The sequence below is a fragment of the Trachypithecus francoisi genome, unplaced genomic scaffold, assembly GCF_009764315.1.
Source record: "Trachypithecus francoisi isolate TF-2019V2 unplaced genomic scaffold, Tfra_2.0 Lachesis_group15, whole genome shotgun sequence".
NCBI classification, from domain to species: domain Eukaryota; kingdom Metazoa; phylum Chordata; class Mammalia; order Primates; family Cercopithecidae; genus Trachypithecus; species Trachypithecus francoisi.
The window spans coordinates 76416988-76443060 of NW_022681460.1; positions in this window are offsets into that span (position 1 = coordinate 76416988).

Sequence of the window (26073 nt, forward strand, 5' to 3'; positions counted from 1 at the left end):
TTGACCTTCTCAAGATGACATCATATGATGATGTATTACATTACACAGAAATATTTCTACTGAACTTAGCTTGATGAAAAATAAACGTAATTTTTTTTTTTGGTTTAAATAATATCTTTCTAATAAGCTAGATATTGGTGTATTTGGGGCCAGATCAAACCAAATTTCACTTTTTTATATAGCAGATGAGAAAAGTAAATCATATTTTAGATGGATCCAAGAAACAACTGGCCAAAACAGTATTTTTCGTGTGTGGGGTTTATTTGTTTGTTTGGTTCATTGGTTTTTGTTTTTGTAATTTTTGGTCAATAGTTTTAAAGTACAAAAGCAGTCAAGCTTTTCTGCTTACCAAATCATCATTCGTAAATTCATTCCTAGTTTTGTTTTCTTGTTTGTTTCCCTCATTGCATATTATGAGTTAATGTTTTTTATTATATCTAAAATTATTCATAAATATAATCTTCGTTATAAATAATTTTAATAGAAGTGAGTTATTCTAAAGTCAAGTTTTAGCATGGCACATAAATTGATTATTGGCTACTGCACAATATTATTATTTTAATAACAATTTCAACAGGCATATGAGAATGTTACTATTTATGAATGCAGAGCAAGATAAAATAAACACAGTTCTTAGTTTCCCAGTACAATTTAACAGAGTTCCAAAAATAAGGGAAAAGAAGATTGGATAGTAATCAGGCATTAGAAGTGTTAGAACAACACAAAGAGAAGAACATTAACTATTAGCTACTTCAAATTCTTGTTTTGAAATGAGTTGGAGATTAAAGTAGAAACAGAAAGACTGGAAGATAAGCAAGTGATGGTGACACAAGAAGAAAGGGAGGAAAGAAGAAAAGACAGGAGAAGGGAAAGAAGGAAAGGAGAAAAAGAAATAATTTTTCATCTTAGTGAAAAGTTACTTGTGTTTATATGCAATGCCCCTACTTAGTCAAGATTTACCACCATAAACCCAGCCCAGATTAGAACATTCATTCTCATTCTCAAAAGTGCTATTTTCATACAGCCTATTGCTGCCTGCAAGTCCTAACACTTAGGTCACTGAAAATCATGTGTAACTGTTCTTCTTCCACATTTTCTGACTTATCTCAGTTTATATGATCATAATCTATCTCTTCAGACTCCTCAGTGATTGTCTCTTTCCTACGCTCTTCCGTTCTAAAGCAAACTCCATACTGTCAACATAGCTCTTTCAAAAATATGCCATCAATCATGGTATTTCCTGGCCCAAAAGGTTTAGACAACTTACCATCACCCTGCCCACTTTTTCCGTCTTAATTCCTGTCATTTTCTTTGCTCCATGTTTTAATCTAAAAAAGTATTCAGCCTTACAACATTTTCTGTACCACCTGATTGATGTCTTGTCCATATTCTCTTTCACTGGACAATTTCCTAGTTATCTTTAAGACATACTTCCATTATCAAACCTTTGCTTGAAAATCTTCTTCAACTTACCTGGCAAAATCAAATTCTCCTTATTCTGTACCTCAGTAAGGAATCACTTTCCTTATTCCACTAAAAGTGTTTGTACCACCATTTCTTGAATGCAACTGGATTGTCAAATGATTTGAACTTCAAGGGGGGGGGGGGATAAACATAAAACAATTTTTCTCTAATAATTGGTTTCCAGTCATGGTATGTCACATCTTTTTTTCTTGTCGCTTAATAATGTGTCAGACATATTCTGTATTTTTTCTGGCCACTTTTGATAATTAAAAAAATATATCTGGCCACTTTTGGTAATTAAAAAATTTATATTTAGTCCAGTCTAAATCTGAAAACTCATATGTAGTTTAGCAGTCATCTGCACCACAGTGACATAGTACAAATTCAGTGCCAACCAGATTCTGGCCCAAGGGAACTCAAGTGAGACTGAGCATAATCTGCTCTTTCACTTTTATCCTTTTCTTTTTCAGGTTTTAGCTATTTTATGATTTATATATGGCCAGAGGAATGACAGGAGAATGCCCAACATCTATTTACTGAATAGGAATACAACTGTAATCAGCTGTTGGTTCCTGCTGTTTCTCAGCTATCATTGACTTGCTGGTGATATTCTTCTCTAGGCAGGACCTGTGGAGTCTTCCCCATAGCACATCTCCCTGGCAGGTGAGGTTTTCCCTGACTTGATGTCTTGTACCTTCCCCTCTGACTCTGTGTTGCATCTCTTGAGTAGGGCACTGGCAGCCTCACCTAAGATTTTCCATGGGTGGCATGCCAAATGATGGGGCAGAGTGGAAAAGACTGGCAAATCCTCTTCTGACTTGTCTCTCTTTCCCACTCCCTTACTTTCCATTTCTTCTTTTCAGTGTTTATATGGATTCAGCTTATTTTACCGGGCCCAGTGCATGTTCAAATAGGGCTTTAAATGCCCATTTTACCTCCAAATATGAAGATATCATTCTTACTGATTATTATCCAGCATATTATTTGCTGTTTCTTGATAGAAAGATAATTATTCTCCATTTTCTAAACCGTTATCCCTGATTCCATTACAATAACTTGGGACTCTGATACTGTCTTCTAAACTTTATAATTACCCTTACTTTTCTGGTTTCAATAGATGGGGGAAGGAGAATCAAGAAGTGGGGAAAGGTGAAGAAATATCTTGAGAAGCAGAATTAATTATTAGGAAATCTCCTTCCCTCTTTAAGAAGTAGAGTACTTTTTGCTTTCTGCTTTTCCAAATTTGAATATTATTTTATATTTCTGGAGAAAGAGGAAGTGTTCCACTTGATAACATCATTGTAGGTAATAAATACTTGTCCTATGAAGCAATGAATGAATGAATTAGTCAGTTAGTTGTTTTTTTTTCTAAGTTTTAGTTATTAGAATTCACACTATCAGGTGGAATATATTAAAGAATTAGATAATTCTCAGATATTCTGAATGTCCAGGGAAATAAGTTTGGAGGCTATGCAACCAGGAATAATACAATCACTAAATAGATCCTACTACTTTCCTGAAATTGTTCTAAAAGATACCCTACCGTTGAACTGCAGTCTTAAGTACAAAACAAATTTTTGATTAGTCATCTCCCAAACATACCCATCTTCCCAAAAGCAAAAGCAAAGCAACTTTAGCAAAAATCATGTATCTTACCTAATAAACTTTAACTATCATCATTCAAATGAAATATACTCACTCCTCAACAAAGAAGGTCCATAGTCTCACTAGATACCACGTGCATTGCAAGGTGATATTTTTTTCTGTCCATAGTTCAGTCACCATCTTGGCAAGATGTCCTCTAATTTATGTACTAAATTACATTTAATTATTAACCACTACATTATATTAATTAATAAGAAAATGAGTTTGAAAAAAATGTGAATGCATCTGATTATACATGTAACTCAGTAAAGAAAACACTATGGGTAGTTCTATGGTTTGGTTCTGTGTCCTCACCAAAATCTCATGTCGAATTGCAGTTCCCAGTGTTGGGAGAGGGACTTGGTGGGAAGGGATTAGATCATGGGGAAGGATTTCCACCCTGTTGTTCTTGTGATAGTGAGTGAGTTCTCATGAGATCTGGTTATTTAAAAGTGTATAGCACTTTCCCCTTAGCTCTCTCTCTTTCTCTCCTGTTGCCATGTGAAGACATGTTTGCTTCTCCTTCAACTTCTGCCATGCTTGTAAGTTTGCTGAAGCCTCTCGACCACGCTTTCCGTACAGCCTGAGGAAGTGTGAGTCAATTAATCCTCTTTACTTCATAAATTACCCAGTCTCAGGTAGTTCTTTATAGCAGTGTGAGAACGAATTAATACAGGTAGCTGCTATTGCTTTTATTTCTGGAATTCTTGACAAGACTGTGGTTCATATTTATACCTTCTTTTCACTACACCTATATCCATTTCGTATTCCATTTTCTCTCAGGAAGCATCTTAACTAGCTATAGTTATTTAACTGATGAGAAAATTTAAAAAACTTTATGCCCAAGATACTTGTGCAGTCCTGTCTGCAAAGGATAGACACAGTATTTAATTAATAGTTACCATCGATTGTGTTGCAAGCATGATTCTCCCTCCTCTCATTGTGCTGCATCATGTGCACATCACTTGCTAACTAAGTCAAGATGTTTGCCTGTTGGTATGACCATCCAGTGATAGGAAAAGCAAGAAAAAAATGGCCGGTTGATTGTCTGAACTTTTTGTTCAAGGGCAACAACACATCCATTGTTGGAAGTATTGATTTCTTGTCTTTTAAGATTTTTAAACCAGTACTATATAAAGTCACAAGAATAGGAAGCAAAAAAGTAGCTCTCTCTCTTTCACTCTTTGGTTCCCAGATCTGTGCCTTCTGGCTATGCGGAAATGTCACCATATATCATTTGCTGGTTAAGAACCTGTTCTGCATTCTGTAGGGAAACACCAAAACTCTTAATGCATTTTTTCCCATCTGGTTCATTATTTCGTCTTGAATAAGCATTTTATTTTTATAAGGTAAGGAGCTATTTGGTAATAGAATACATGAATTTTTAAAAAGTTTAAAAAATAAATTCCATAAGCACTAAAAAATGTCCTTACTTCTTCTGTGACGAAACAAATTCATTGGTCAGAAACTATAGTTTGTTTTGCTCATTTGGTTTTTATAACAGAAAATAATAAAATATATTTATAAATAACGTTTTTGCAGAAATAAGTTAGGGGCTCTGCATGGTGGCTTATTCCTGTAATCCCAGCACTTTGGGAGACCAAGGAGGGAGGATTGCTTGAGCTCAGGAATTGGAGACAACCCTGGGCCACATAGCAAGACCTCATATCTAAAAAAACAAACAAACAAACAAAAAGGACAAAATAAATGTTAGGAAGAAAGGAAAAATTCATATCCAGATTAAGACTCAATTATAATGCCCTTTCAAACTTGAAGTTCCAACATAACTGACCTCTAAAGTGGAAGGTTATTTCCTCCAAATTATGGTGCTATAGAAAATGTTCTATGTACATCCCACACTTGGCAGGTTGGGTACTCAAGAATACCAACATCAGTCAGGTGCAGTGGCTCACGCCTGTAATCTGAGCACTTTGGGAGGCCGAGGCCGGCAGATCACAAGATAAAGAGATAGAGACCATCCTGGCCAACATGGTGAAACCCCGTGTCTACTAAAAATACAAAAATTAGCTGGGTGTGGTGGCGGGTGCCTGTAGTCCCAGCTACCCAGGAGGCTGAGGCAGGAGAATCACTTGAACTCAGGAGGTGGAGGTGTAGGTTGTAGTGAGCCAAGATCGCGTCATTGCACTCCAGCCTGGTGACAGAGCAAGGCTCTGTCTCAGAAAAAGAAAAAAGCAAAAAAAAAAAAAAAGAATACCAACATCAAGAACACCCTCGAGGAGGGTTGTCTCATGATCATAAGCCTATCTGTAGACTTTCATTGTGGAACTTTGTTGATGATCACATAAAATAAGAACTGGAACGAGTACAAAAAGAGACTGCCTGACAGAAACAAAAGTGGATCTCTTAGCTGATTACTGAGAGATTCCTCTGTAGACAGAACCATCTGCTGGTCATTCACATGGGGCACAGATATTTCAAATGTGAGACCGATTTACATAATTTTCCCTCAAACCTTACTATTATTCTCCCAAACTTGTCCTTTCAAATTCCTGATCATCTGGCCAAAAACTATAGCTCATAAATTTAAATAGAGCCACACCATGCTCATCATTCCTTCTAATCAAAAAGAAGAAATATATATACTCCTCAAAGTTTTGCCTACTGAGAGGATTTCTTTACTGAACTGTCATTCAAGGCCAATTGTAAATTATATTTCTAGAGTATTCTACTCCTGATTGGTACCAGAACATCTTACAGAGGTATTGACAGCTAGATTTCAAGCTTATCATCCTCAGTCATTAGGCACATGGGACTCCCTGAAGCTCTAAGAATTGGTTGAGAAAAAGGTAGCAATACAGCAGGAGCAAGCACATGGAGAAAGTGATCACCTGTTCATTTCCCTTTCTCATACCTTCAACATCGTCTTGAGTTTATTCTCGTATATACCACTTCCTGGCTTGCCAAAAATCATGTGTTTTGTGGATTAAATAACACAAACCATGATGGGAAGCTCAAGCCACATGATTACTTGGCATCTCATGAATACCTATAGAATATCTAACAGAGGCAAGAGCTATTTTTCAAACTAGTATAGTATTTACTAAAGGATATAGTTTTACTTAAAACCTAGAATCTGGTAGTATGATGCTTTTCTTCAGGCTTGTCACAGGCTCCTTTCAGCATCCCAGTTAATCATAGACATGTCCAACATTGCTAAATCTGTTTGTTCATATAGAACAAGAGGCAGAACTGCTTATCTCCCAACCCGAAGAAGCTAGAAGGCCTTCTTTTGTGTTTGGTCCCAATTAAAAACTGGTAGCCTAATTATCCAATAAATAGGTTGAGATTACAGATATACCAAATATCTACTGCTTTTAAAATTCAAATAAAAAGTTTTTAATGCTGGACATTGCTAAAAACAATGTGATTTTACATTGAAAACAAGATCCCAATATACTTCAAACTATCGAGTCTTCGGAAAAATTGATATCCTTTTGGGATTCTAAATTTCTTTAGAATTGTATCTTACCCTCCTGCATATAGGTACCTGTTATTTCTTGCTCCCTATATTCTATTCGCACACGCCATCAGTGAAAAGGACTGGTGTGATGTTTTGGGTGATGTTGAAATTATAAGATTCTCTGCAGATATAATTATGGCCCTGAGGTAGAGAAATGACATATTTCTAAAGTTAGACACTGAAGGTATAGTATTTGCCTGACCAGATGAAATAAATTCCTTCTATTGTTCTCAACTTATCAAAATAGAAAGTTGGCAAAAACCAATAACTGTATGTAAAGTGCCATGGTGCCATATGGTACTTATTTGTTTTATTAACAAATCATATACCCCATAACATATTAAAAGCATCAGTTAAAACCATTTTGTCTTCTATATAGGCAATCTGGTCACTTAAAGAGGGAGGAGTAGATGAAAATTCCTACATCTTTTAAGTCAGTCCTCAGCTTTGTTAGTTTATGCTCATTAGCTCTTCCTTACAAGGAAAAATATAGTTTTTTCAGTACCCAGATTAGCAGTAACTCAGTGCCTATTTTCCAATGATCTAAAAACAATCTGATTATGTTCCTTTTCCACTTCACAATCACTTTGGTGAACGGTCACAGGTTTTTTTGAGGAAGGAATAAAAAGAAATCTTATTTTATAGATTTTGGATGTTTCAAACATCTTCTTCCAACAGATCTGGCTTTGCATTCCTTCAAGCTGTGCTTTATCTCTATACTTACGTGGGTTTAGCAATTGAGTAGGTAATAAAATCAGCCATTTTGCCACTCAATTTAGGCCTCAGTTTAGTAGACTTTTGTCTTTTTAAAAAAATTTTTGAGTAAGAGAAGTGCTAATAGCAATTAGGAAGGACTTCGGGACCTGGCTATTTATTTTGGTACCAAAGCCTCTATGACAACTTGGAGGTCAACAAAGACCAAGGTGGACCAAAATATTCTGCTTACCATTCTTTCTTTGTTGCCCATCATTATAACCATGTCATTTTATCTGGCAGTGGAATACTGATATTTAGCCTCTTCAAACATGAAATAAAAAGCCCACTTCAATGGCAGTCTCTCCTACTTTTATTTCAGGCTACAGGGAACAACTGTCACACTGTTTTTCAAAGATTCTAGTGCTATCCCAAGTGCCATAGAAAATGTATTCTTTGGGTTGTCCTGAAGACTGTATTTGAGGATAGATGGGGTGTACATACTAAATGCTCCTCAATATTCCTATAGCTCAAAGACATTACACTCCTTCCTCTGCATTTTCCTACAAGGATATTTTTGTTATGTAAACTTCATTGAGCACAAACATCATCTGAGAAGTAGCAGTCAACTAATAAAGCCAACAGAACCACTGCTGCTCTTTCTGGCACACAGAAGTCCAGAATTTTTTAGTTCCCTATACAAATAAGTTTGTCAATAACTGTTTCTCCCTCTTCTGCCTCAAAACCCATTCAAACTCATATTTAACAGTTTTTTTCACAATCCTTCCCAATCAATTACCTAACTTTTGCAAGGTTGTGAATTCAATTAGCCAATCATTATAATATAGCAATACCAAAAACTAAATTCTGCTTCTTATTTTTGGTGATGTCAGTGTTGCCTTTGGTGACACACTTCTTTTTCTTTCTTTTCTCTTTCCTTCTTTTTTTTTTTTTTTTTTTTTGTTCCATCATGAGATATTATCTGGTGGCAGTTATTCAAGCCAAACATTTAAAATCTTAATCATGTTATTTTTTTCCCCATAAGATCATTATGGAAGTTAGAAACAGCCAACTGATCTCATAAGCTTATATTCACTCTGACTTTCAAAATGAACAACTACCATATCCATCCAGTCTGCAAAAACTTTGGCTTTATGAAAAAAATTCATTTCAATTGACAAGAGGGAAAATTTAAACAGACCTCTGTCCCTCATAGACTATCAGTATCTCATTCTCTAATGCTAACCAGATCCTCACTCTTCCTAGCTCCATCTAGGTCAGAAAATCAATTCTAGATGCCATATAATTGACATTATATCACTTGAAGGCACTTCTATTTTGGCCAGTGTTCTTAATTGCAGACAACAGTATCCATTCTATAATGTGTTTAAACTAGCAAGATGTTATTAAGAAGCTAAAACAAACAAACAAAAAAACAAAAAAAAACTATTGGAAGCATTGGTAAATCAGCTTGGTTTTACACAAGAATATTGAAAAAGCCCCACTAGTCCTGTAATATGCTGTTTGGCATTTATACTACTAAGCCCTGGATGGTGGAAATGCTAACAAAGCTTCCCAAAATATAATCTTCCCAGTCGTGATGGTTAATTTATATGTCAGCTTGGCTAGACCGTAGTGCCTAGCTGTTTCATCAAACACTAGTTTAAATGTTGCCCTGAAGGTATTTTTTACAACGTAGTTAACATTTATAATCAGTTGACTTTGAGTAAAGCAGATTACCCTTCATAATGTGGGAGATTATGCTCCTTACCCTCATAAGGCCTCATTCAATCAGTTGAGGGCCTTATAAGCAAAGAAAGATTTCTCAAAAAAAGAGAAAAATTCTGCCTCAAGTCTGCAATATAAAAATTCTGCCTGAGTTTCCAACCTGCTAACATGCTTTATAGATTTTGCAGTCAATACTGCAACTCTTACCTGAATTTCCAGCCTGCAACCCTTCCTTACAGATTTCACACTTGCCAACTGTCATAATTGCATGAGCCAATTACTTAATAGTATTAAATGTGTGTATACGCATTTACATATATGTATATATACACACATATCTATGCATATATTTATACAGCTGTCCTTTGGTATCTGCAGGAAGAATACCAACATTTGTGCATACTCAAGGCCTGCAAGTCCTGCAGTGTGCCCTGTGGAACTCGAGGACATGAAAAGTCAGCACTCCATGTATGGAAGTATTGTATCAAACTAATCCCGTATTTTCCATTTGCTTTGAGTTGTGGATGTAGAACCTGCTGATAAAGAGGGCTGACTGCATTTATTGGAAAAAAAAAAAAAAAAAAGCCCACATATAAGCAGACGTGTGAGTTTCAAACCCATGTTGTCAAGGATCAGTCAACTGTACATATATACAACACTATATTGCTTTGTTTCTCTGGAAAACTAACACACTAGGTATAGCTGCCATCTCACATTGTTTATCTTTGGCTTCCAAGTCTCATGTGGATTTGTCTGCTGAAAATATCCTGGAGTACGTGCAGAAATCTAACTGCAAAGGAATCCAGAAAACGTGCTCATTAGTTGTCTAGCCCGTGTGGAAGAGAAAAGCATGTAGAAGGGGATAGGAAATAGTACTTAGTGAGTCAACCTGAAGAATCTGCCACACAGATTTACTTATTGGCTTTCCCTAGTCATCAGCCTTGAATCAATAGTTATAACGTCATACCAGCCATCAAATCTGGCCATATGTTTTTTAACAAATAAATAAATGATAAGATATATTTGCCCCTGATTTATCAGTTACAAAGGATTTAAACTATATACTTAGTTTTTGTTTGTTTTCTTGATGTTATTAAATACATCTGCAAGAAAAAGCAAATGAGTATAAAAATTAGAACTCCATTTTGAGGACACAGACGCCATGTGGCTGAACAATTTAACAAAAGTAATTTAGCAATTTAACTCGAGAAAGTAACAGTCTCGTCTAGAATGCAGGCTTTGCAAGTTCTTGATCAGTGCCCTTTGCATGCTACCATGCACAAGTAAACATTATAATCCACAAGGAAATATTTACCTAACTAAAGTTGGATGTGTCCATGTGTAAATAGACCAAGGTGATAGGAAGAAATGTGGATTTGAAACAGAGGAAATTGCAAATAGACAAAAGCTCTGGGGCCAAATCTCAAACTTCATTGTTTTACAGAGGGATGAAATCCATGGAGCATATTCTTTTCCTTGAATGTTTAATTTGTTATCCTTTTATATGTAGAAATGAGAAAACAGTCCAAAATTCTAACAGCAGTCTGTGCTCTTTCACTGAATTCAAATAGTCCACTTTTATTGAACATTTTACTAAGCTCAGATAAATCAGAGAGATTATCCCAAAGCATTCAGCTCATTGTAAAAAACACCAGAGAGACCTTTAAAAGAATTGTAAAGACTCTCAATCAAACTAGTTCTCACAGAAAATGTGTAAAAGGACATGGGACACAGTTAAAAAGCTGAAAGCAGGATCCATTTTCACAGCTACCATTTAAATACAGGCCTTTGTTACCTCCATCCAGAATTCGTTAACAGCCCTCTAAACTGTCTCTCTTTTCTAGTCGTTCCTCTTCAATTCTACCTGAAGACACTGTTTCTAGACTAGTCTTGAACAAATCATTATGCCATCCTACTCCTTAGGCAAAATGATGAAGAACTGAAAGCCAAGAAATTTTGGCTTGAGTTCGGGTCCTGCCGCCTAAAATCTGATCTTGGACAAAATGTATCTTTTCTGAGTATATTTTTCTGAGTTTCTCATAATCTCTCTCTCTCTCTCTCTCTCTCCCCATCCCACCAACCCCAAACCCCCAGCCCCTGCCAGTAACAATCACTTCCAATACATGGTTCTTTTGACAATCACATGTAGTGAATAATTTGAGAAAATATTAAACACTTTGAATTACAAAATAGAAAATAGTAAAATACTTGGGTGCTATCAACTAAACAGTCTAAACTTAAAATCAGTTGTCAGCCTATCTAATTTCAGTTGTGACCATATATAGATTCTGATATATAGTTTTCTTTTTTAATATACAACCCATGAAAATAAAATTAATTTTGTGAACTTTAACATTAAAATGTTATTTGTTAATTCAAGGTCGCGTTCCTTAGACCATGACACTTACCATGCTTTAAGAGTTTTATCTGTAGAACACTTCTGTCTTTATTTCAGTATTCTTATTTTTCTTGTTTTTTTCTTCTCCTCCCAAATATACACATGTGCCTAGGCACACACACAAACACTCACCTTCAAAGCCACTGTGCAAATCATAGAACATTTTATTGAATACATAATTAAACAATCAAATAATTTCAAGGGCAATAGTAAGAACTACTTTCAAATATTTTATTTAAAAAAGAACTTGTGGCTGTTACACAACTTAATGATATTTAAACAATCCTGAGAATTTTGACAGGTGAAAATGATTGCACTGTCTTAACATGCTACAAATCAGAGTAGTATTCTCCAGTGAAATAAAGATGCTTCTAATGCCATGTTACCAATGACTTTCCTCTCTTTTTACTCATTCTTGAAGAACTCAAGTCACACTGACATATCTACAATCAGAAAGCCTTGAAATGCATATGTTAGATGGTTGGCTATTGTGTGAATCAAGGATATCTACAAACTTACTTATTCTCCACCCCACTAAACATAAGACAAACCTGTTAAGTAAAATATGAAGCCAAAATTAGCATCCCCTGGCCAGGCACGGTGGCTCACGCCTGTAATCCCAGCACTTTGGGAGGCCGAGGAAGGTGGATAAGGTGGATCACTTGAGGTCAGGAGTTCAAGATCAACCTGGCCAACATGGTGAAATCCCATCTCTACTAAAAAATACAAAAATTAGACAGGTGCAGTGGCACACGCCTGTAGTCCCAGCTACTCGGGAGGCTGACGCAGGGGAATCACTTTAACTCAGGAGGCAGAGGTTGCAGGGAGCCAAGATTGTACCACTGCACTCCAGCCTGGGCAACAGGGCAAGACTCTGTCTCAAAAAAAATAAAAAATAGTGTCCCTAGAGTTTTATATCAAAATGATTTAGAATAGTTTAGATAGTTTCATGTTAATTTATTTAGAACTTTTCATATCTCTCAAATAAGATTGTATTTTAGAAGGTAAAGCAATGTTGTTATGAAATATGCAATGCATTAAAAATCTAAACAAGCATGTGCTTGAATTTATACATATTCAGTTATAGCTTATGATGTTAATATAATAAACACCTGAGCTATCAAAACACAAGTTAAAATACAGAACTTTATAGTTCCTTAGAAGCTGTCTGCATGTATGCCATTGCTCTCCTCCTGAAGACATAAGCATGATTCATTATCATGTATTAAACATACCTTTGCTGGAACTTATAATTTTAAAACTTAATTATGCATCTCATATAAAGATATTGCTTGTGCCAGTGGTTTTTAAAATTTGTATAAGTAGACTCATACTGTACTGAATTCATGCTGTATTATCCTGTGACTTACTTTTGAAAAAACTGAAATATATAATAAATCTGATAAACAGATTTATTCATATAGCTGAATATAGTTCTAATAGATTTTTCACTGCTGTATTGTACTTTCTTACATAAATATACTGCAATACCCTAATTTTCTATTGATACATATTGGAGGCATTTCAGTTTTGACCTTTATGTAATTACTGCCAAGCATAGAATTACTGGGTCACAGAGTGTGTGCACTTTCAGTTTTATAAGAAACTGCCAATTGTGTAGATTGTGCCTTTGTATCATATCTTCAAAACCTTGTGTATTCACCTCAGTTCAAGTTACATGAGGTCTGACTGAAGCCCTTAGGCTAGAAAAAGATTTTGACACTTGCTAACTCTGTGCTTACCTGTTTCATTTTATTTGAGCCTACTGAATTCCTTTTATCTGTGTCATGTACTTTTTAAAGTATGTTTGATTGTCTAGGATGTTACATGTGTCACTTTGAATTTTGGTTTTGTTTACTTTTTTGCTTAATTTTTCCTAATAACCATGTTGAAAATAAAGATGCAGTTATATTCTAGTGATCTTCCCTTGATGTACTTTGATCTTCTATATTTATTTTTCTCTTATGAATTGTCTTGCTTTTGTCTACTCTTAGTTTTATTATTTACAAAATTAGCCCTTTAAAAAAAAATCCATCTCTATTGCTCACTTTCTTTGTTATTATTTTAAGTGGCTTACGTTACTGTGCTTTAGGAAAGTTGTAGATTTGCTATGAATCTGTCTTCATAGCAAGGAACAACTGTCATAGATTATGTCACAATAATTGGTGGTGGCAGAAAAATAGTCATTAAAATCAATACAGGTTGTATCAGTCAGGGCTGGGCACCATGCCTCATGCCTGTAATCTCAGCACTTTGAGAGGCTGACGTGGGAAGATCACTTAAGGCCAGGAGTTTGAGACCAGCTTTTGCAACCACAGTGATACCTCATTCTACCAAAAAATAAAAAATAAATTAATAAGTTGGGGATAGTAGTGCATGCCTGTAGTCCTAGCTACTCAGGAGGGTGATGCAGTAAATTCCATGAGCCCAGGACTCCATCTCTTTTCTCTCTCTTTTTTTTTTTTTTTTTTGAGACGGAGTCTCACTCTGCTGCCCAGGCTGGAGTGCAGTGGCGCGATCTCGGCTCCCTGCAAGCTCCGCCTCCCGGATTCCGCTGTTCTCCTGCCTCAGCCTCCCGAGAAGCTGGGACTACAGGCGCCCTCCACCACTCCTGGCTATTTTTTTTTTTTTTTTTTTTTTTGAGATGGAGTCTCGCTCTGTCCCCCAGGCTGGAGTGCAGTGGCGCTATCTCGACTCAATGCAACCTCTGCCTCCCGGGTTCACACCGTTATCCTGCCTCAGCCTCCTGAGAAGCTGGGACTACAGGCGCCCGCCAGTAAGCCCGGCTATTTTTTTTTTTTTTTTTTTTTTTTTTTTTTTTTTTTTTTTTTTTAGTAGAGTTGGGGTTTCACTATGTTAGCCAGGATGGTCTCAATCTCCTCACCTCTTGATCGCCCGACTCAGCCTCCCAAAGTGCTGGTATTACAGGCCTGAGGCACCAGGCCCAGCCGACAGACCCCATCTCTTAAAGAGAAAGAAAATAAATAAATTACATGAACTATTAACTATAACAGGGCACTTGAACAATCAGGGATTATCTACAAAGGGGGAAAGAGAACTGTAAAGAATAGAGTAATAGTAGATATAAGAATCAGCCACTATGTCTAGGGCTGTGTTTAGAGCATCCAAAGGAGAGTCCCTATGACTGAGCTCCAAAAATTGGAAAGAGCATGGTTTCGCACCTAAGTGGCCAAGAAGGCACAGTAGTATCGCACTGGAAAGACTTGCTGGAAATCACCCTCTGGACCCTACCAAAATCTTCCTTCTGTGGTGCCAGCAAGAGTTGTTCTTAGGGAAGTGTCTTGCTGGAGGTATTCGGCTACAAAACCATTCAAAGAAGTTGCAGGGGAAAGCTGTTTGCCATTGCGTGCTGATGTCCACTGTGTACTGAGTTCTACCATCAACGATCTGGGTTTAGAAGAGGGCCCTGAGTGCTCAAGAATGGAACATTGCCCAGCCAACAGCAAGACTGTAGCCTGGTGGAACCCAGAAAAAAATAGCTAGGCTAAGCTGGACTCAAACTACTGAGACAATATATTTATTGTCATTAAGATGTATTGATATTAATTTATTTATTGACATTAAGACTCCAAGAGACAATAAATATATCAGTTTAAGCTGTTAAGTTTGTTATAATTTATTCCACAACAACAAGTTTTAAGCAAAAGCAGTATACTGACCATCTATAGTGACATTATTCCTGAGACCTTTGCTAATTTTTGCCATAGCTAGTGGATAAAGATCTATGTTTTGCCAAAGTAGAGGGATGCTACTACAGTAACAAAATTGAAGATATGAGGACTTAAAATACACAATGATTTTTCCCCATCGGGCATTTGCTTAAAGAAAAAAACAAAAACAAAAACAAAAACAAAAACAAGCAAACAAAAACAAACAAACAAACAAAAAAAGTAGAATAAAATCCTAAATGACAATCCTCTAAAACACTGATCTTAATTTTTGGCAGTTTTTTTTTTTTTTGTATTAAGAAACAAACAAACAAAACACTAGAAACAAAACTACTAATCACCATATGCATAGAGAGTTATAATCCAGAAAACGGGGAACAATAGATATAGTTTGACTATGGACATAGCTTAGCTTAATCCTTGATTAGGTTGAAATGGTAAGCCCCCATTGTATCTACTTCACAAATAAAAATATGTACCCACTCCCTGTTACAAGGTAATATGACATGAAGAACTTAAAAATCTACATTTTTATATGCAATGTCTGGAATATGATTTTTAAAATTCAACTTTTAAAATTTATATCAAGATTAGGCACAGTGGCTCCTGCCTGTAATCCCACTATTTTGGGAGGCTGAAGCAGGTGGATCACTTGATGTCAGGAGTTTGAGGCCAGCCTGACCAACATGGTGAAACTCCATCTCTACTAAAAATACAAAAATTAGCTGGGCATGGTGGTGTACAGTTGCTATCCAAGCTACTTGGGAGGCTGAGGTGGAAGGATCATTTGAACCTGGGAGGCAGAGGTTGCAGTTAGCCAAGATCACACCACTGTACTCAAGCCTGGGTGACAGAGACTCTGTCTCAAAAAATAAAAATATAAATAAATACGTTTAAATTTAATTTAATTTAATTCATCTCCAAAGAAAGTACAGTGTAATAAGAAATAGAAAAGGATACAACTGATTAATAATTTCCTCAGGAGCAAGATGGCTGAATAGAAACAGCTCCAGTCTCCAACTCCCAGTGCGAGCGACACAGAAGACCGGTGATTTCTGCATTTTCAACTGAGGTACTGGGGTCATCTCACTAGGGAGTGCCGGACAATCGATGCTGGTCAGCTGCTGCAGCCCGACCAGCGAGAGCTGAAGCAGGGCGAGGCATCGCCTCACCTGGAAGCGCAAGGGGGAAGGGAATCCCTTTTCCTAGCCAGGGGAACTGAGACACACAACACCTGGAAAATCAGATGACTCCCACCCCAATACTGCGCTTTAAGCAAACGGGCCCACCAGGAGAATATATCCCACACCTGGCGGGGAGGGTCCCATGCCCACGGAGCCTCCCTCATTGTTAACACAGCAGTCTGCGATCAAACCGCAAGGCAGCAGCGAGGCTGGGGGGGGTGCCCGCCATTGCTGAGGCTTAAGTAGGTAAACAAAGCCACTGGGAAGCTCAAACTGGGTGGAGCTCACAGCAGCTCAAGGAAACCTGCCTGTCTCTGTAGACTCCACCTCTGGGGACAGGGCACAGTTAACAACAACAACAACAAAAGCAGCAGGAACCTCTGCAGACGCAAATGACACTGTCTGACACCTTTGAAGAGAGAGGTGGATCTCTCAATACCGAGGTTGAGATCTGAGAAGGGACAGAATGCCTGCTCAAGTGGGTCCCTGACCTCTGAGTAGCCTAACTGGGAGACATCCCCCACTAGGGGCAGTCTGACACCCCACACCTCACACGGTGGAGTACACCCCTGAGAGGAAGCTTCCAAAGTAAGAATCAGACAGGTATACTCGCTGTTCAGCAATATTCTATCTTCTGCAACCTCTGCTGCTGATACCCAGGCAAACGGTCTGGAGTGGACCTCAAGCAATCTCAAACAGACCTAAAGCTGAGGGTCCTGACTGTTAGAAGGAAAACTGTCAAACAGGAAGGACACCTATACCAAAACCCCATCAGTACGTCACCATCATCAAAGACCTGAGACAGATAAAACCACAAAGATGGGGAAAAAGCAGGGCAGAAAAGCTGGAAATTCAAAAAATAAGAGCACATCTCACCCTACAAAGGAGCGCAGCCCATCGCCAGCAATGGATCAAAGCTGGTCAGAGAATGACTTTGACCAGATGAGAGAAGAAGGCTTCAGTCAATCAAACTTCTCAGAACAAAAGGAGGAATTACGTACCCAGCACAAAGAAACTAAAAATCTTGAAAAAAGAGTGGAAGAATTGATAGCTAGAATAATTAATGCAGAGAAGGTCATAAATGAAATGACAGAGATGAAAACCATGACACGAGAAATATGTGACAAATGCACAAGCTTCAGGAACCAACTCGATCAACTAGAAGAAAGAGTATCAGCGATTGAGGATCAAATGAATGAAATGAAGCGAGAAGAGAAACCAAAAGAAAAAAGAAGAAAAAGAAATGAACAAAGCCTGCAAGAAGTATGGGATTATGTAAAAAGACCAAATCTACGTCTGATTGGGGTGCCTGAAAGTGAGGGGGAAAATGGAACCAAGTTGGAAAACACTCTTCAGGATATCATCCAGGAGAACTTCCCCAACCTAGTAGGGCAGGCCAACATTCAAATTCAGGAAATACAGAGAACTCCACAAAGATACTCCTCGAGAAGAGCAACTCCAAGACACATAATTGCCAGATTCACCAAAGTTGAAATGAAGGAAAGAATCTTAAGGGCAGCCAGAGAGAAAGGTCGGGTTACCCACAAAGGGAAGCCCATCAGACTAACAGCAGATCTCTCGGCAGAAACTCTCCAAGCCAGAAGAGAGTGGGGGCCAATATTCAACATTCTTAAAGAAAAGAATTTAAACCCAGAATTTCATATCCAGCCAAACTAAGTTTCATCAGTGAAGGAGAAATAAAATCCTTTACAGATAAGCAAATGCTTAGAGATTTTGACACCACCAGGCCTGCCTTACAAGAGACCCTGAAGGAAGCCCTAAACATGGAAAGGAACAACCGGTACCAGCCATTGCAAAAACATGCCAAAATGTAAAGACCATCGAGGCTAGGAAGAAACTGCATCAACTAACGAGCAAAATAACCAGTTAATATCATAATGGCAGGATCAAGTTCACATATAACAATATTAACCTTAAATGTAAATGGACTAAATGCTCCAATTAAAAGACACAGACTGGCAAACTGGATAAAGAGTCAAGATCCATCAGTCTGCTGTATTCAAGAGACCCATCTCACATGCAGAGACACACATAGGCTCAAAATAAAGGGATGGAGGAAGATCTACCAAGCAAATGGAGAACAAAAACAGAGGTTGCAATCCTAGTCTCTGATAAAACAGACTTTAAACCATCAAAGATCAAAAGAGACAAAGAAGGCCATTACATAATGGTAAAGGGATCAATTCAACAGGAAGACCTGACTATCCTAAATATATATGCACCCAATACAGGAGCACTCAGATTCATAAAGCAAGTCCTTAGAGACTTACAAAGAGACTTAGACTCCCATACAACAATAATGGGAGACTTCAACACCCCACTGTCAACATTAGACAGATCAACGAGACAGAAAGTTAACAAGGATATCCAGGAATTGAACTCATCTCTGCACCAAGAGGACCTAATAGACATCTATAGAACTCTCCACCCCAAATCAACAGAATATACATTCTTCTCAGCACCACATTGCACTTATCCCAAAATTGACCACATAATTGGAAGTAAAGCACTCCTCAGCAAACGTAAAATAACAGAAATTTTAACAAACTGTCTCTCAGACCACAGTGCAATCAAACTAGAACTCAGGACTAAGAAACTCAATCAAAACCGCTCAACTACATGGAAACTGAACAACCTGCTCCTGAATGACTACTGGGTACATAACGAAATGAAGGCAGAAATAAAGATGTTCTTTGAAACCAATGAGAACAAAGATACAACATACCAGAATCTCTGGGACACATTTAAAGCAATGTGTAGAGGGAAATTTATAGCAATAAATGCCCACAAGAGAAAGCAGGAAAGATCTAAAATTGACACTCTAACATCACAATTAAAAGAACTACATAGGCAAGAGCAAACACATTCAAAAGCTAGCAGAAGGCAAGAAATAACTAAAATCAGAGCAGAACTGAAGGAGATAGAGACACAAAAAACCCTCCAAAAAATCAATGAATCCAGGAGTTGGTTTTTTGAAAAGATCAACAAAATTGACAGATCGCTAGCAAGACTAATAAAGAAGAAAAGAGAGAGGAATCAAATAGACGCAATAAAAAATGATAAAGGGGATATCACCACCAACCCCACAGAAATACAAACTACCATCAGAGAATACTATAAACACCTCTACGCAAATCAACTAGAAAATCTAGAAGAATTGGATAATTTCCTGGACACTTACACTCTTCCAAGACTAAACCAGGAAGAAGTTGAATTCCTGAATAGACCAATAGCAGGCTCTGAAATTGAGGCAATAATTAATAGCCTACCAACCAAAAGAAGTCCAGGACCAGATGGATTCACAGCTGAATTCTACCAGAGGTACAAGGAGGAGCTGGTACCATTCCTTCTGAAACTATTCCAATCAATAGAAAAAGAGGGAATTCTCCTAACTCATTTTATGAGGCCAACATCATCCTGATACCAAAGCCTGGCAGAGACACAACAAAAAAAGAGAATTTTAGACCAATATCTCTGATGAACATCGATGCAAAAATCCTCAATAAAATACTGGCAAACCAAATCCAGTAGCACATTAAAAAGCTTATCCACCATGATCAAGTGGGCTTCATCCCTGGGATGCAAGGCTGGTTCAACATTTGCAAATCAATAAACGTAATCCAGCATATAAACAGAACCAAAGACAAGAACCACATGATTATCTCAATAGATGCAGAAAAGGCCTTAGACAAAATTCAACAGCCTTTCATGCTAAAAACGCTCAATAAATTCGGTATTGATGGAACGTACCTCAAAATAATAAGAGCTATTTATGACAAACCCACAGCCAATATCATACTGAATGGGCAAAACCTGGAAAAATTCCCTCTGAAAACTGGCACAAGACAGGGGTGCCCTCTCTCACCACTCCTATTCAACATAGTGTTGGAAATTCTGGCTAGGGCAATCAGGCAAGAGAAAGAAATCAAGGGTATCCAGTTAGGAAAAGAAGAAGTCAAATTGTCCCTGTTTGCAGATAACATGATTGTATATTTAGAAAACCCCATTGTCTCAGCCCAAAATCTCCTTAAGCTGATAAGCAACTTCAGCAAAGTCTCAGGATACAAAATCAATGTGCAAAAATCACAAGGATTCTTATACACCAGTAACAGACAAACAGAGAGCCAAATCAGGAATGAACTTCCATTCACAATTGCTTCAAAGAGAATAAAATACCTAGGAATCCAACTTACAAGGGATGTAAAGGACCTCTTCAAGGAGAACTAAAAACTACTGCTCAGTGAAATCAAAGAGGACACAAACAAATGGAAGAACATACCATGCTCATGGATAGGAAGAATCAATATCGTGAGAATGGCCATACTGCCCAAGGTTATTTATAGATTCAATGCCATCCCCATCAAGCTACCAATGAGTTTCTTCACAGAATTGGAAAAAAACTGCTTTAAAGTTCATATGGAACCGAAAAAGAGCCCGCATTGCCAAGACAATCCTAAGTCAAAAGGACAAAGCTGGAGGCATCACACTACCTGACTTCAGACTATACTACAAGGCTACAGTAACCAAAAGAGCATGGTACTGGTACCAAAACAGAGATCTAGACCAATGGAACACAAGAGAGTCCTCAGAAATAATACCACACATCTACAGCCATCTGATCTTTGACAAACCTGAGAGAAACAAGAAATGGGGAAAGGATTCCCTATTTAATAAATGGTGCTGGGAAAATTGGCTAGCCATAAGTAGAAAGCTGAAACTGGATCCTTTCCTGACTCCTTATACGAAGATTAATTCAAGATGGATTAGAGACTTAAATGTTAGACCTAATACCATAAAAACCCTAGAAGAAAACCTAGGTAATACCATTCAGGACATAGGCATGGGCAAGGACTTCATGTCTAAAACACCGAAAGCAACGGCAGCAAACGCCAAAATTGACAAATGGGATCTAATTAAACTAAAGAGCTTCTGCACAGCAAAAGAAGCTACCATCAGTGTGAACAGGCAACCTACAGAATGGGAGAAAATTTTTAAATGTACTCATCTGACAAAGGGCTAGTATCCAGAATCTACAAAGAACTCAAACAAATATAGAAGAAAAAAACAAACAACCCCATTCAAAAAGTGGGCAAAGGATATGAACAGACATTTCTCAAAAGAAGACATTCATACAGCCAACAGACACATGAAAAAATGCTCATCATCACTCGCCATCAGAGAAATGCAAATCAAAACCACAATGAGATACCATCTCACACCAGTTAGAATGGCAATCATTAAAAAGTCAGGAAACAAGAGGTGCTGGAGAGGATGTGGAGAAATAGGAACACTTTTACACTGTTGGTAGGATTGTAAACTAGTTCAACCATTATGGAAAACAGTATGGCAATTCCTCAAGGATCTAGAACTAGATGTACCATATGACCCAGCCATCCCACTACTGGGTATGTACCCAAAGGATTATAAATCATGCTGCTATAAAGACACATGCACACGTATGTTTATTGTGGCACTATTCACAATAGCAAAGACTTGGAATCAACCCAAATGTCCATCTGTGACAGACTGGATTAAGAAAATGTGGCACATATACACCATGGAATACTATGCAGCCATCAAAAAGGATGAGTTTGCGTCCTTTGTAGGGACATGGATGCAGCTGGAAACCATCATTCTTAGCATACTATCACAAGAACAGAAAACCAAACACCGCATGTTCTCACTCATAGATGGGAACTGAACAATGAGATCACTTGGACTCGGGAAGGGAAACATCACACACCGGGGTCTATCATGGAGGGGGGGGAGGGATTGCATTGGGAGTTATACCTGATATAAATGATGAATTGATGGGTGCTGACGAGTTGATGGGTGCAGTACACCAACATGGCACAAGTATACATATGTAACAAACCTGCACATTATGCACATGTACCCTAGAACTTAATGTATAATAAAAAAATTAAAAAAAAAAAGAAAAGGATACAACTATGACTAGTACATTTAAGAAAATACAAAAAAATGGCTAAAATAGAGTAAAATTTCAAGGATTTCATAAGAAAAGTTGACTCTGCAAAAGGTAATATAGAAATCATAAAACTGGGACTATTAATATAATATGTGAAATTAGATGAATGCATGATAATAACAGTAAACTTAGATATAAGAAAAAAAGAATTAGTGAACTGGGAGACAGATCAAAAAAGGTATACAGATACACATACAGAGAAAAAAGAAAAACACAGGGAAGTGTAAGACACTAGTGGAATATATATGAACTTAAACTATTTATAATTGGAATTCTAAGAGATGTAACAAAGAATTGGGTAGAATAAATATTTGAAGAGATGATGAATTTTAAAAATACCAACAGAAGATATTCAATCACAGAACCAAGAATCTCTACAAACACCAAGAAAGATAAATAATAATAAAATAAAATAAAATAATATACTGAAGTCACATCATATTCAAAATTCTGAAAACCAAAGAAAAATAGACAGTGTATAAAGCAACCAGAGGAAAAACACATATTACCTTCAAAAGGGAAACAATATTATTGACCGCTGACATCTCTCTAAAAATATAGGAGCTGAAAGAAAGTACCAGGAACAAATAAATGTCCCCTCAGAATCCTATAAAAGACAATAATGTCTCTGTATTGCAAAGACCATTTTTTTTTTTTTTTTTTTTTTTACTAACAGACCTGTATTTTTAAAATGCTAAGGGGAATTATTTGGTCAGAAGGAAAATAATAACAGAAGAAAAGACAGCAATTGAAATGAAAGTAAGGTTATTTTTAAATAAGTATGTTCCATAAATTTTTAAATATATCTATAACTAATATTCATAAAAATAACACAAAAAAGTGATGAGCATAAATAGAATTGGTAAAACTGATTATTTATATTAGATTGTAATAAGTTATATATGTATGCTATCATATTTAGAGTAATATACTACTACAATTCAATAAGGACTAGGCAGATAATCCAATAGACAATTTCTCAAAACACTTGAACATGAAGTTCACAAAAGAGGTCATGCAAGTAACTCACAAACATTTGAAAACTGTTCAACATCACTAGTCACCTGGGAAATACAAAAAATGGGGGCTCAAGAATTGCACACTCCAATATCACTACAAACACACAAGAATGGCTAAAATGTAAAATACTGACAATGTCAAGAATTGGTGAGAAGGTAAAGGAGAATGTGAATGAAACAACCACCTACTTTTACAACCACTTTGAAAATCTGTTTGACAGTATTTACTAAAGCTGGATATATCATTACCTTTTGACCCAGGAATTCTGAACCTAGATAAATGCCTAAGAGAAATGATTGCTTTTGTTCATCAAAAGACATGTATCAAATGTTCATATAAGAAAGACAATCAGAGCTACATGAATTCTGTTAAGTTTACTCGTGTATAACATTGGAAAACGTCTAGAAAGATAGTCATACAAACTTTAAGATGCTTTTTACTGTGTCAACATAAAAGTGATTTTAATATATTAATTACACAGTTTTTACTACATTATTTAAATACTTTCAGTGAATATACTTCTATAGTTTGAAAAAAAGAACAGGTTTAAGTTGCTATTTTGGTAATAGTCAATCTATATCCTTTTTTCCCATTTTCTAGATTATAACTCTTTTATCTCTGATTTTTTTCTTTTCTACTACAAATTCTCCCTGTAAACCGTGCCTTCATCTTTCAGCAGCTAAATTAATTACATAGCTACAACGGAAAATTATTTAGCTTCCTTTTCCCTCTTTAATAAAAATAATTTAAATTTCTAAAAATTTAACCCTTTTCTTAAGGAATCAAATCAGATTAAATAAAACTGATTGGCACCTAATCAATTATATTATATTTCCATTTCTAAAGATGCAAAAACCTGAGGTACAAAATACTTTACAGCTGAGTTAGCGACAAAATTTGGTTAAAAGCTTTGCATATTCTCTTCTTAGTGTAAACCTAAGTGCTGCAAAGCGTAGGATAAAAATAGTTCTCTTAAAAATGGCAATGAACTACAGTAGAGCAAAACCTTTGTCAGAATCCTTGCAAGTATTCCAAACCAAAGTAGAATTTCCTCTCTATAATCCTTCACTGATAGGTTTATATGTAAGTTTATTAGGTTTATCAATCTTCCTTAACACACTTACATGCCATAAAACATCTGGTAGGAAAAAACAGAACACAGTATTTGGCTTAATGTTAGTGTAGTCACGATATGTATTTCTTATTATATTAGTAACAGACACAATTCTACAATACAATAAGTAAAAATGTTTCCTCTTAAAAGCAAAGAACTCCCTTCTTGGAAATAAATTACCCTTGCTAGGACCATCATGGGGCTCCTGAGAATAGGTAATTCACTTCAAATGAATTAGCCCTCAACTAAAGGAAAAGTGTTTCTATGAGCAGACTTTAAGCTACCACTTAACTTTCTGCCGCAGTTTCCTTATTTAGAAGGTAAGGTAACATAAATTTCTTATTTAAAAAGTGAGGCTAATGCTAGTCTATGAACAGGAAGGTTGTGAATATATTGAAACAATTTAAATATCTTTAAACGGTAAATCCTATACAAATGCTGAATAATAATAATCCAAAATTAAATTTATCCCTCATGTGTTTTTAATCAATCTAGCTCCTCGGCATTGTCTGAAATATACCTGTATGCCAGATGAAAATGCTCCTAGTATTTCAACACTTCAGCAGCATCCTTAGATGAGTATCTCCTGAGTTGAATATGAAATATTCTGGGGTCGTTGGATTTTTTCCCCCTACTGTAAAAGGGCTAAACTGTTGGGGCCTTAGAGTTAGAATGAGCAATTAATGCCTTTTTCAACCATGCAGCACTTATAAAATTGAATGTTGCAGATTCATCTGAGTGCTTTGTTTATTCACTTTTGAGTGAGATTTTTTTAAACTGGAATTTTAATATTTACTTGTTTTTTTATTCTTTATGATACAGATTTGCATGCATACCTTTGACACAGTACTTAAAAAGTATACATTTTATTGACCTGTTGTTGGATGTTTTGTGGTTCCTTAGACACTATTTATATAATTTGATTTTGAATTCTAGCTTGAGGTCAGAGATGCTTGAAAGTGAAGCCCTGACTACTGACTAGTATGAATAGCACCAGTAGGGGAAAATGAGCGCCTCCCTTCAGCCCTGCTCAGCCCCTCACTTCTAAATTCACATCCTCACATTTCTTCTTTCTTTGGCTTTCCTTTGGAAGATGTATGGTCATGTCAGCTCATATTTAAATACGTGGAGGTTAATGATGTGTTCCCTCTGTTTCCCTTCTCACTTGGCACCACTCGCATCTAAATAGATTTTCTTTCCTCCCTAAGACATTGTAAACAAAGCACAGTCGCTCAGAATGCCTTAGAGACTCTCATAGGATCATTACCAAGCTAGACAAATTACTTCAGCAGAAAAGGTTCTTCATAAGTCTTTCCCCAGCTCTTCCTCTCTTTCCCCCTTTCTCTCACTGTCTTACTGTCTCTCTATTTCTCTGTCTTTATCTCTCTCTCTCTGTCTGTCTCTCTTTGTTTCTCCACCTCTGTCTCTCTCCCTTTCTTTCCTATATTGCAGAATAAGAAACTCAGTTGGACACTGATGGATCTTCCAGTGCAGAAAGAGAATGAAGGAAGAAGAAACTACCAATTACTGGGTACTGGACACATGACATTTAATGAAAAGGCTGAAGTTGATAGCAAGACACTCAGTAAAGTGTGGCATATAGACCAAGAACAGGTTAAAAATGAGTTAATCCCAGCTCCACTATATG